Below are 14,194 nucleotides of genomic sequence, written 5' to 3'. Positions count from 1 at the left end.
TCTTTGGGAAAAAAAAATCAATAGATTTGATAAACCTCTGGCCAAACTTATCAAGAAAAAAAAAGAGAAAAGACTAAAATAAATAAAATCACAAGTGAGAGAGGAGAAATAAGAACCAACATCACAGAAATACAATTATGAGAATATTATGAAAAACTGTATGCCAAAAAATTGCACAACCTAGAAAAACAATGAATAAATGGAAACAGGAAGAAATAGAAAATCAGAACAGACCAATAATCAGTAAAAAACTTGAATCAGTAATCAAAAACCTCCCAACAAACAAAAGTCCAGGACCAGATGGCTTCACAGGTGAATTCTACCAAACACGTAAAGAGTTAATGCTATTCTTCTCAAAATTTTCCAAAAAATAGAAGAGGAAGGAACACTTCCAAATTTAATCTATGAGGCCAGCATTACCCTGATACCAAAGACTCCACTGAAAAAGAGAACTACAGGCCAACATCTCTGATAAACATAGATGCAAAAATCTTCAACAAAATACTGGCAAACTGAGGCGCTTACATGGCTCAGTCAGTTAAGCGTCTGACTTTGGTTCAGGTAATGATCTCGCAGTGAGTGCGTTCAAGCCCCACATTGGGCTCTGTGCTGACAGTTAAGAGCCTGAAGCCTGCTTCAGATTCTGTCTCCCTCTCCCTCTCTGCTTCTCCCCAACTTGTGCTCTGTCTCTCTTTCTCTCAAAAATAAGTAAACATGAAAAAAAAAATTTAAATACTGGGCAAACCTAATTCAACAATACATTTAAAACATCATTCACCATGATAAAGTGGTATTTATTCCTGTGTTGCAAGAATGGTTCAATATTCACAAATCAATGTGATACAATATATCAATAAGAGAAAGGATAAGAACCATACGATCATTTCAACAGATACGGAGGAAGCATCTGACAAAGTGCAATATCTATTCATGATAAAAATTCTCAACAAAGTAGGCTTAGAGAGGACACAAGTCAACATAATAAGGGCCATATATGAAAATCCCACAGCTAACATCATCCTCAATAGGGAAAAACTGAGAACTTTTCCCCTGTCGGGAACAAGGCAAGAATGTCCAATCTATTAAACATAGTACTAGAAGTCCTAGCCACAGCAATCAGAAAGCAAAAAGAAATAAAAGGCATACAAATCAATAAAGAAGTAAAACGTTCACTACTTGTAGATGACACTACAAGTAGTTCTACAAGAGATGATACTCTATACAGAACACCTGAAAGACTCCACCAAAAAGAAAACTGCAAGAACTGAAAAACAAATTGGGTAAGGTTGCAAAATACAAAATCAATCACAGAAATATGTTGCATTTCTATACACCAATAATAAAGTGGCAGAAAGAGATATTTTAAAAAAAGAATCCCATTTATAATTATACCCAAAATAATGAGATACCTAGGAATAAACCTAACTAAAGAGTGAATGATCTACACTCTGAAAACTATAAAACATTCACCAAAGAAACTGAAGATGACACAAAGAAATGGAAAGACATCCCATGCTCATGGATTAGAAGAACAAATATTGTTAAAATGTCTATATTGCCCAGGGCACCTGGATGGCTCAGTGAGTTAAGCATCAAACTTCAGCTCAGGTCATGATCTCACCATGCATGGATTTGAGTCCTACATCATGTTGACAGCTTGGAGCCTGGAGCCTGCCTTGGATTCTGTCTCCCTCTCTCTCTACCCCTCCCCTGCTCACACACACTCTCTCTCTCTCAAAAATAAACATTAAAAAAATTTTTTAATGTCTATACTGCCCAAAGCAATCTACACATTTAATGAAATCCCTATTAAAATACCAATAGCATTTTTCACAGATATAGGACAATTCTGAAATTTGTATGGAACCACAGAAGACCCTGAATAGCCAAGGTAATCTTAAAAAAGAAAAGAAAAGCTAGAGGCATCACAATTCCAGGCTTCAAGTTACATTACAAAGCTCTAGTAATCAAAGCAGTATGGTACTGGCACAAAAATAGACACACAGATCAATGGAATAGAATAGAAAACCCAGAACCCACAACTATATAGCCAATTAATCTTTGAGAAAGCAGGAAAGGGTATCCAATGGGAATAAGACAGTCTTCAACAAATAGTGTTGGGAAAACTGGTCAGCTACATGCAAGAGAATGAAACTGGACCACTTTCTTATACTATACACAAAAATAAGTTAAAAATGGATTAAAGACCTAAATGTGAGACCTGAAGCCATAAAAATCTTAGACGAGAGCACAGGCAGTAATTTCTCTGACATCCACCATAGTAATTTTATCCAAATATGTCTCCTGAGGCAAGGGAAACAAAAGTAAAAATAAACTCTTGGGACTTCATCAAAATAAAAACTTCTGCACAGCAAAGGAAACAATCAACAAAACTAAAAGGCAGCCTACAGAATGGGAGAAGATATTTGCAAATGACATATCAGATAAAGAGCTAGTATCCAAAATATATAAAGAATTTATAAATCTCAATAGTCAAAAAAAACAATTAAAAAAATGGACAGAAAATATAAATAGACATTTCTACAAAGAAGACATTTCTCCAACAGACACATGAAAAAATGTTTATCATCACTTATCATCAGGGAAATACAAATCAAAACCATAATGAGATATTACCTCACACCTGTCATAATGGCTAAAATCAACAACACAAAAAACAACAAGTTTTGGCAAGGATGTGTAGAGAAAGAACCCTCTTGCACTGTTGGTGGGAATGCAAACTGGTGCAGCCAGTATGGAAAACAGTATGGAGATTCTTCAAAAAGTTAAAAATAGAACTACCCTATGATCCAGCAGTCATATTACTGGGTATCTAGCCAAAGAAAATAAAACACTAATTCAAAGGGATACATGCACCCTTATTTATAGCAGCATTATTTACAATAGCCAAGATATGGAAGCAGGCCAACTGTTCACTGATTGATGAGGGGATAAAGATGTGAGATACATACATAAATATATATATATATATATATATATATATGTGTATGTGTGTATGCATAATATATATATATAATGGAATATATATGGATGTGAGATACATACACCATATATATGTGTGTGTGTGTATATATAATATATATATATATATAATGGAATATTACTCAGCCATAAAAAGAATGCAATCTTGCTGTTTGTAACAACAAAGAAGGAACTAGAGACTATAATGCTAAGAAAAGTCAGTCAGAGAAAGATAAATACCATACAATTTCACTCATGTGTGGAATTTTATATTTGCTTTTTATAAGTAAAACATACAAGCAAGGCACAAAAAGAGAGAGAGGGAGGGAGGGACAAATCAAGAAACAGACTCTTAACTATAGAGAACAAACTGATGGTTACCAGAGGCAACAGTGGGTGAGGGAATGGGTTAAATAAGTGATGGTGATTAAGGAGAGCACTTGTCATGATGAGCACAGGGTAATGTATGGAGTAGTTGAATCACTATATTATACACCTGAAACTAATACGACACTATGTTAACTGGAATTCAAATAATAAATTAAAAAAAAACTAAATAAATAATGAAAAACATCTTAAAGAATCTTGGGTTCCATGCTATGCCATTGAGACTTTTTTTCCATAAGTGATGGGCAGCCAACAAGGAAGTGGTTAAAGGGTGGAGAGGGGGCTGACATGAAGCGCTAAGTGCCATTAATGGTCTCCCTGGCATGATGTGGATGTTGGAGTGGAAATGGGTAAGAGAGCAGATGGGTTGGGCAAGAACCTTAGAGAAGGCACACCTGAGAGTCTCCATTTCCTGTGTGAAAGGAGCAATGTCAAATTAGCTGCCAGCAGCAGAGATGGCAGTCTGGGTGAAGAGCTTGAGAAGAATGGTGACTATTTTTTTTTTCATTTCTTCCCCCATATAATTTTTTAATATTTATTAAATTAAATTCAAGTTACTTAACAAAAGTGACATATTGACTTTAGGAGTAGAACCCAGTGATTTGTCACCTACATATAACACCCAGTCCTCAGCCCAAGAAGTGCACTCCTTAATACCCGTCACCCATTTAGTCCATCCCCCCACCCCACTTCCCTCCAGCAATCCTCAGTTTGTTCTCTGTATTTCAGAATCTCTTATGGTGTGCTCTCTCTCCCTCAAAAATAAATTTAAAAACATTAAAACAAATTTTTTTTAAAAAGGGGTGCCTGGGTGGCTCACTCAGTTGAGCATCTGACTTCGGCTCAGGTCATGATCTCACAGTTCGTGAGTTCGAGTCCCACGTAAGGCTCTGTGCTGACAGAACAAAGCCTGGAGCCTGCCTCGAATTCTGTGTCTCCCTCTCTCTCTGTTCCTCCCCCACTCATTCTCTGTCTCTCTCTCTCCTTCAAAAATAAATTAAAAACATTTTTAAAAAATTTTTAAAAGAGTCTCTTATGGTGTGCTTTCCTCTCTGTTTTTACTTGATTTTGCCTTCCCTTCCCCATGTCCATCTGTTTTATTTCTTAAATTCCACATATGAGTGAAATCATATATATGTTTGTCTTTCTCTGACTTATTTTGCTTAGCAATAAAACTGGAATGGTGATGGGGATGGGAGGAAGATGGTGGCGTAGGAGGACACTGGGCTCACCTCGTCCTGCTGATCACTTAGATTCCACCCACATCTGCCTAAATAACCCAGAAAACCACCAGAAGACTAGTGGAACAGGCTCTCTGGAGCCAAGTGTAGACAAGAGGCCCACAGAAGAGAGTAGGAAGGGCAGAGAGGCGGTGCGCGCTACATGGACTAGCGGGAGGGAGCCCGGGCGGTTAAGGGGCGGCCTGCCCAGCAAGGCAGAACCCCCGAGTCTGGCTTGCAAAAGCAGAGGGGCTGGACTCTGTGAGTTCTGACACCCGGCAGGACTTAACATCTGGAGTGTTAAGAGTCAACACCTCTGCTCAGAGAGCAGGAGAGCAAGAGGACACCAAGAGAGAGAGGTGTTGAGCCCCAGAAGACAGAGCTCAGCACAGCAGGGGGAAAAAAGGTGCTGGCCAGAACCATCTCCCTCTCCCACCCCCCAGCTGAAGTCCCAAAGGGAATCAATTCTCGTCACCGAACTTGCTTGCACCGCACAAACACCCAACACTGTGCTTCTGTGGATCCATTCCTCCAACAGGTCTACCTCTCCCTCCTGGTGCTGCAGGGCCCCTCCTGCGGGGGACCACCCACAGCAAAGCAAGCTAAGCCTACCCCTCCCACCCCTGTGCACCTTGTAGATCCACCCCAGCTAATACACCAGATCCCATCAAAGCAGCACCACAAGTCTGCCAGTGTGCAAGTAGCCCAGACAGGGGCCACACCATTCCACAGTGAGTCCTGCCCCTGGGAGAGGGGAAGATAAGGTACATACCAGTCTGACTGTGGCCCCAGCAGTGGGCTGGGAGCAGACATCAGGCCTGACTGTGGCCCCGCCCACCAACACAAGTTACTCCAGACAGCACAGAGGAAGAGCCCTGCAGTTCCGCGCAACTCCGGGGACTATCCAAAATGACGAAACAGAAGAATTCTCCTCAAAAGAAACTCCAGGAAGTAGCAACAGCTAATGAATTGATCAAAAACGATTTAAGCAATATAACAGAACATGAATTTAAAATAATAGTCATGAAATTAATCGCTGGGCTTGAAAAAAGTATAGAGGACAGCAGAGTATCTATTGCTACAGAGATCAAGGGACTAAGAAACAGGAGGAGCTAAAAAATGCTATAAATGAGGTGCAAAATAAAATAGAGGCGACCACAGCTTGGATTGAAGAGGCAGAGGAGAGAATGGGTGAATTAGAAGATAAAATTATGGCAAAAGAGGAAGCTGACAAAAAGAGAGTAAAAAATCCAGGAGTGTGAGAGGAAAATTAGAGAACTAAGTGATGCAATGACACACAACAATATCCGTATAGTAGGGATTCCAGAGGAGAAAGAGAGAGAGAAAGGGACTGAAGGTGTACTTCAACAAATGATAGCTGAGAACTTCCCTGATCTGGGGAAGGAAAAAGACATTGAAATCCAAGAGGCACAGAGAACTCCCTTTAGACGTAACTTGAATCGATCTCCTGCATGACATATCATAGTGAAACTGGCAAAATACAAGGATAAAGAGAAAATTCTGAAAACAGCTAGGGATAAACACGCTCTAACATATAAAGGGAGACCGATAACACTAGAGACGGATCTCTCTACTGAAACTTGGCAGGCGAGAAAGGAATGCCAGGAAATCTTCAATGTGATAAACAGAAAAAATATGCAGTCGAGAATCCGTTATCCAGCAAGTCTGTCATTTAGAATAGAAGGAGAGATAAAGGTGTTCCCAAACAAAAACTGAAGGAATTCATCACCACTAAACCAGCCCTAAAAGAGATCCTAAGGGCAATTCTGCGAATGAAATGTTGCAAGGACCACAAAGTACCAGAGACATCACTACAAGCATGAAACCTACAGATATCACAATGACTCTAAACCCATATCTTTCTATAATAACACTGAATGTAAATGGACTAAATGCTCCAACCAAAAGACATAGGGTATCAGAATGGATAAAAAAACAAGACCCATCTATTTGTTTTCTACAGGAGACTCATTTTAGATCTGAGGACACCTTCAGATTGAAAGTGAGGGGATGGAGAACTATCTATCATGCTACTGGAAGTCCAAAGAAAGCTGGAGTAGCCATACTTATATCAGACAAACTACACTTTAAATTAAAGGCTGTAACAACAGATGAAGAAGGGAATTATATAATAATTACAGGGTCTATCCATCAGGAAGAGCTAACAATTATAAATGTCTATGCACCAAATACGGGAGCCCCCAAATATATAAAACAATTACTCACAAACATAAGCAACCTTATTGATAAGAATGTGGTAATTGCAGGGGACTTTAATACCACCCTTAAAACAATGGATAGATCATCTATACACAGGATCAATAAAGAAACAAGGGCCCTGAATGATACATTGGATCAGATGGACTTGACAGATATATTTAGAACTCTGCATCCCAAAGCAACAGAATATACTTTCTTCTCCAGTACACACAGAACATTCTCCAAGATAGATCACATACTGGGTCACAAAACAGCCCTTCATAAGTATACAAGAATTGAGATCATACCATGCACATTTTCAGACCACAATGCTATGAAAATTGAAATGAACCAGAGGAAAAAGTCTGGAAAACCTCCAAAAGCATGGAGGCTAAAGAACACCCTACTAAAGAATGAATGGGTCAACCAGGCAATTAGAGAAGAAGTTAAAAAAAATATGGAAACAAATGAAAATGAAAATACAACAATCCAAATGCTTTGGGATGCAGCGAAGGCAGTCCTGAGAGGAAAACACATTGCAATCCAGGCCTATCTCAAGAAAGAAGAAAAATCCCAAATACAAAATCTAACAAAACACCTAAAGGAAATAGAAGCAGAATAGCAAAGACACCCCAAACCCAGCAGAAGAAGAGAAATAATAAAGATCAGAGCAGAAATAAACAATAGAGAATCTAAAAAAAAACTGTAGAGCAGATCAATGAAACCAAGACTTGGTTTTTTGAAAAAATAAACAAAATTGATGAACTTCTAGCCAAGCTTCTCAAAAAGAAAAGGGAGATGACCCAAATAGATAAAATCATGAATGAAAATGGAATTATTACAACCAATCCCTCAGAAATACAAGCAATTATTAGGGAATACTATGAAAAGTATATGCCAACAAATTGGACAACCTGGAAGAAATGGACAAATTCCTAAACACCCACACACCTCCAAAACTCAAACAGGAAGAAATAGAAAACTTGAACAGACCCATAACCAGCAAAGAAATTGAATCAGTTACCAAAAATCTCCCAACATATAAGAGTCCAGGACCAGATGGCTTCCCTGGGGAATTCTACCAGACATTTAAAGTAGAGATAATACCTATCCTTCCCAAACTGTTCCAAAAAATAGAAAGGGAAGGAAAACTTCCAGACTCATTCTATGAAGCCAGTATTACTTTGATTCCTAAACCAGACAGAGACCCAGTAAAAAAAGAGAACTACAGGCCAATATCCCTGATGAATATGGATGCAAAAATTCTCAACAAGATACTAGCAAATCGACTTCAACAGCATGTAAAAAGAATTATTCAACATGATCAAGTGGTATTCATTCCTGGGATGCAGGGCTCGTTCAACATTTGCAAATCAATCAATGTGATACATCACATTAATAAAAGAAAAGAAAATAACCATATGATCCTGTCAATCAATGTAGAAAAAGCATTTGACAAAATTCAGCATTCTTTCTTAATAAAAACCCTCAAGAAAGTCGCGATAGAAGGAATATACTTAAACACCATAAAAGCCACTTATGAAAAGCCCACAGCTAATATCATCCTCAATGGGGAAAAACTGAGAGCTTTCCCCCTAAGATGAGGAACACTACAGGGATGTCCACTCTCACCACTGTTGTTTAACACAGTGTTGGAAGTGCTAGCATCAGCAATCAGATAACAAAAGGAAATCAAAGGCATCAAAATTGGCAAAGATGAAGTCAAGCTTTCACTTTTTGCAGATGACATATTATACATGGAAAATCCGATAGACTCCACCAAAAGTCTCCTAGAACTGATACATGAATTCAGCAAAGTCGCAGGAGACAAAATCAATGTACAGAAATCAGTTGCATTCTTATACACTAACAATGAAGCAACAGAAAGACAAAGAAAGAAACTGATCCCATTCACAACTGCACCAAGAAGCATAAAATACCTAGGAATAAACCTAACCAAAGAGATAAAAGATCTGTATGCTGAAAACTATAGAAAGCTTATGAAGGAAATTGAAGAAGATTTAAAGAAATGGAAAAACATTCCATGCTCATGGATTGGAAGAATAAATATTGTCAAAATGTCAATACTACCCAAAGCTATCTACACATTCAATACAATCCCAATCAAAATTGCATCATCATTCCTCTCAAAGCTAGAACAATCCTAAAATTCGTATGGAACCACAAAAGACCCTGAATAGCCAAAGTAATTTTGAAGAAGACCAAAGCAGGAGGCATCACAATCCCAGACTTTAGCCTCTACTACAAAGCTGTCATCATCAAGACAGCATGGTATTGGCACACAAACAGACACATAGACCAATGGAATAGAATAGAAACCCCAGAATTAGACCCACAAAAGTATGGCCAACTAATCTTTGACAAAGCAGGAAAGAACATCCAATGGAAAAAACACAGTCTCTTTAACAAATGGTGCTGGGAGAACTGGACAGCAACATGCAGAAGAATAAAACTAGACCACTTTCTCACACCATTCACAAAAATAAACTCAAAATGGACAAAGGACCTGAATGTGAGACAGGAAACCATCAAAACCCTAGAGGAGAAAGCAGGAAAAGACCTCTCTGACCTCAGCCGCAGCAATTTCTTACTTGACACATCCCAAATGCAAGGGAATTAAAAGCAAAAATGAACTACTGGGACCTAATGAAGATAAAAAGCTTCTGCACAGCAAAGGAAACAACCAACAAAACTAAAAGGCAACCAACAGAATGGGAAAAGATATTTGCAAATGACATATTGGACAAAGGCGTAGTATCCAAAATCTATAAAGAGCTCACCAATCTCCACACCCGAAAAACAAATAATCCAGTGAAGAAATGGGCTGAAAACATGAATAGACACTTCTCTAAAGAAGACATCCAGATGGCCAACAGGCACATGAAAAGACGCTCAATGTCGCTCCTCATCAGGGAAACAAATCAAAACCACACTCAGATACCACCTCACACCAGTCAGAGTGGCTAAAATGAACAAATCAGGAGACTATAGATGCTGGCAAGGAAGTAGAGAAACGGGAACCCTCTTGCACTGTTGGTGGGAATGCAAACTGGTGCAGCCGCTCTGGAAAACAGTGTGGAGGTTCCTCAAAAAATTAAAAATAGGGGCGCCTGGGTGGTGCAGTCGGTTGAGCGTCCGACTTCAGCCAGGTCACGATCTCGTGGTCCGTGAGTTCGAGCCCCGCGTCGGGCTCTGGGCTGATGGCTCAGAGCCTGGAGCCTGTTTCCGATTCTGTGTCTCCCTCTCTCTCTGCCCCTCCCCCGTTCATGCTCTGTCTCTCTCTGTCCCAAAAAAAATAAATAAACGTTGAAAAAAAAATTAAAAAAAAAAAATTAAAAATAGATCTACCCTATGACCCAGCAGTAGCACTGCTAGGAATTTACCCAATGGATACAGGAGTGCTGATGCATAGGGGCACCTGTACCCCAATGTTTATAGCAGCACTTTCAACAATAGTCAAATTATGGAAAGAACCTAAATGTCCATCAACTGATGAATGAATAAAGAAACTGTGGTTTATATACACAATGGAATACTACTTGGCAATGAGAAAGAATGAAATATGGCTTTTGGTAGCAATGTGGGTGGAACTGGAGAGTGTTATGCTAAGTGAAATAAGCCACACAGAGAAAGACAGATACCCTATGTTTTCACTCTTATGTGGATCCTGAGAAACTTCACAGAAGACCATGGGGGAGGGGAAGAAAAAAAAAAGGTTATAGAGGGAGGAAGCCAAAACATAAAAGACTCTTTAAAACTGAGAACAAACTGAGGGTTGGTGGGGGGTGGGAGATGGGTATTGAGGGTACCTGTTGGGATGAGCACTGGGTGTTGTATGGAAACCAATTTGACAATAAATTTCATATTTTAAAAAAAAGTGAGCAAAAAAAAACTGGAATGGTGACAATTTAAAAACTGAAAGGAATTATGGAGTGATGTAGAAGTCTCAGCTCAGGTTAAAGGGCACCAATTTGTTTTGACATAAGATTTCAAAGGTGTGTGATTTTTCCCAAAGTCTATATATCACCTCAGGGGGGGAGAAAGGTATACAGGCTGGGCCCAGTTCAGCTGGGAGAGTGCAGCCAAAATCAAAGAGAAGAAAAGTCAGTGTGTTGCTAGAAAGAAGCTCCAGGTGAATGACCTCAGGGCAAACTGATTTAGGAAGGAAAGAAGGCAATCTGGTGGAGGAACTCTCCAGGAAGTAAGAAAGAATGAAGATGGAGCTTGTATGTGGTGAGGAAAATAGAGCAAGAATTTGCACTCAGGTCTGCCTGGCTCTATAGTTCATGTTCTTTCCACTGTCCAAGTTTCCTCCTTTTTGAAATGTTTGATTCAGCAGGTCAGACCCAGGCTGAGTGTGGGAATCTGTGCCAGCTACAGGCTGGAGATGCAAGCCCAGAGTACTGGTGTCTGTCCCAGGATGAGTGCTGAGAGTTTGGAGCAGAGTCTGTGGGCCTCCCAGAAGTTCACTCCCTCTCAATCTCCCCTAGGAAGCCTCTTCTGACTCCCTCAGGCTGGGTTAGGCCACCACCTTTAGGCTCCATATCTCTACCCTCTGCAAAGACTAAGAGCTTCTGCAGAACTAATCCTGGGGCCTGGCCAAGAGGAGTCTTTAGGAATATTTTCTTGGAAGGATCTCAAATACAGATGGGCTATTGAAGCTGATAGTCTCTGAATAGGACCATTTAAACTTGGTGAGATATTGTAGAATCCATGATTCTGTCTCCCTTGCCCCATTATTGTTTTGTTCCTCCAAAAGTTTCCCCTGATCCTGAAGCTAGCTCCAACTTTTCCATTCCACAGAGACCTGAATAGACTGACTGACTCCTCTGTGGCCCCAGCCTAGCCTTCCCTGGAGATAGGTACTGCTGCCAAGGTATCCCTGTGCAGTGGGATAAAACTCGATACCTCTGCCACAAAGACATCCTGGGCTCTTGTGGGATGTGGACCGGTGGAGCAGCCCAGAAAACCACCACGGTGAGTAACCTGGGCCCCAGCACATCCCTTTCCCTACTTCCCAGATGGATAACTACCAGTACCTCAGCCTCAGATGCATATATCAGTGTGGAGGGCCTGGAAATAACACAGAAGAAAAAGAAGTAATCGGTCTTGAACCAGGAGAGATATTAGCCCCATCTCTTGCTTGGAGAAGAGGGCCTGAAGGAGGCTGCCTGCCTGAGATTCCGGGAGTTTATAGCTCAGAGATAAATTCCAATCCCAGATCACATTCCAGGGAGAGATTTCCCTCAATAATCTCTCCAGAGAGGGAGTGGATGGTAAAATGTGCCAAGTTGTCTTCCCTTCTGGCATTCTGAGGTCATCTGAGCTCTGGTTCAGCATCTCAGCTATGCTTGTCCTTGTGGGGACCAGCATTTCTCCACAGGCATTCCTTGTCACACTGGTCTGGTTGGGAGGGTTCCATGGTGGCCATCTGGTGGTACAGAGTAAACCTACTTACTAGGACTCTATGAACCAAGTGGGGAAAGAGAGCTGGGGAGCCTCATCTTCCCTCAATTCCTTTGTTTTCAACACTGTCCATCTTTCATTTCTGTCTGGTATCTCTGAGTCCAGAATCTTGCTGGGAGAATTTTTCCAGAAAGGAAGCTGTCTTCTGCAAGAATAGGAGAAGGAATAGGAGGAAAGGAAAGGATAGGAGAAGGAATCATATAGCTGTTCCCTATAAAATCATCCTGTTTTTGGGCGCCTGGGTGGCTCAGTCGGTTAAGCGGCTGACTTTGGCTCAGGTCATGATCTCATGGTCCGTGAGTTCGAGCCCCACGTCGGGCTCTGTGCTGACAGCTCAGAGCCTGGAGCCTGCTTCAGATTCTGTGTCTCCCTCTCTCTGACCCTCCCCAGTTCATGCTCTGTCTCTCTCTGTCTCAAAAATAAATAAGCGTTAAAAAAAATTTTTTTTTAATAAAAAATAAAATCATCCTGTTTTCAATTCCATTCCTCACTCTTACCTTAGTCCTTTTGAAGTGCATGTGAGGCATAACCTCCTCTCTATGAACTTAATCTTCTATTTCTGCCAGTTTCTTTCCACTCTTCCTATGGTTATCTATTAACTATATTATTGTTGATATACCTTATATCCCATCCTGTTCTTCTGTCACTTTCAGATAATATATATTTTTTAATTCATTACTATCATTTAAATGAGAGTTTGGAAAGAGTAGAGATAAAAGTTTGTGTGTATTTCACCATGTTTAACTAAACACCTCTTGCCATCAAATGTTACTCATTATAGAAAAAACTTTTGATTTGTTAATATTTTATTATGAAAAATAATGAAATCCTCTATCAAAATTAGAGTGTGGATAAACTTGATCTCCATATATCCATATCCAGCTACCATAATCATCAGCTCATAGCCACTCTTTGCAGCCTGGCTCCACACAATTCCCACCACAAGTGACCCCCATGCCCCCAATTATTTTGAAGTCAATATAAGTCATTGTGTCCTTCTTCATCTTACAAATTTTTCAAATCTTAAAACACAGGCATAGTATTATAATTACACCAAAATAAAAGATCATCAAGAATTCAACCAGTATTTGTATTTCCCCAATTACCACATAAAAGTATTTTTTAGTGCTAGTTTGCTCACCTTTTTTATTTGATTTGCTGAAAACAAGATCCTAACAAGTTTTGTCCATTGGATTTGGTTGATATGAGTCAAGTCTTTCTTAATCTATAGGTTTTCACTCTTCCTTTTTTTATTTTCTTATATTTACTGGTGGAAGAAACTGGAATTTTGTCCTAGAAGCTTTTGTTTTTGTTGTAGTTTGGATTTTTCTTATTCCATCTCTTGGTGTCTTTTAACGTATCTGCTTGCCTGGTGTCTCTTATATTCTCTACAAATTGGTAGTCAGATATGATTCAGGCTTATTTTGGTAAAATACAAAATGTAGTTTTCTCTCATTTGTGATGATATCAGCCCCTGATGATTTTTTGCCATTATTTCATTGGGTTTGTTCAAAAGTAATAATTCAGGGGTGCCTAAGTGGCTCAGTAGGTTAAGCGTCTGACTTCGACTTTGGCTCAGGTCATGATCTCATGACCTCTGAGTTTGTGCCTGGTCCTGCTCTGTACTGACAGCTGAGAGCCTGGAGCCTGCTTCAGATTCTGTGTCTCTGGTTCTCTCTGCCCCTCCCCCACTCACGCTCTGTGTCTCTCTCAAAAATAAATAAACATTAAAAAAAGAAAAGTAATACTTCAGTTGTACTTTCTTATTAGCTAGAATGCTTCTGTAGAAACTTTCCTTCTTCAGTTATTTTCTTTATACCATGTCACAATTTGTAGAAGAAAAGCAGGTTATTTGCCAGTTTTCAGAATACTGAGTGCCTAGCCTTGCTGTCCTCATT

The 14,194-nt window shown here is 39.8% G+C and overlaps 1 protein-coding gene across 1 annotated transcript in view; it reads right to left on the bottom strand.

The window, feature by feature from the left end:
- LOC125177121 (olfactory receptor 51H1-like) overlaps window positions 1-14,194 on the bottom strand; it is a 307,668-nt gene that overhangs the window by 237,509 nt on the left and 55,965 nt on the right. The gene's annotated exons all lie outside the window — the stretch shown is intronic.

Source organism: Prionailurus viverrinus, chromosome D1 (genome assembly GCF_022837055.1).
Source record: "Prionailurus viverrinus isolate Anna chromosome D1, UM_Priviv_1.0, whole genome shotgun sequence".
Lineage (NCBI taxonomy): Eukaryota > Metazoa > Chordata > Mammalia > Carnivora > Felidae > Prionailurus > Prionailurus viverrinus.
Note: the sequence above shows the minus strand (reverse complement) of the source record. Positions and strands in the feature narration are given on the sequence as shown.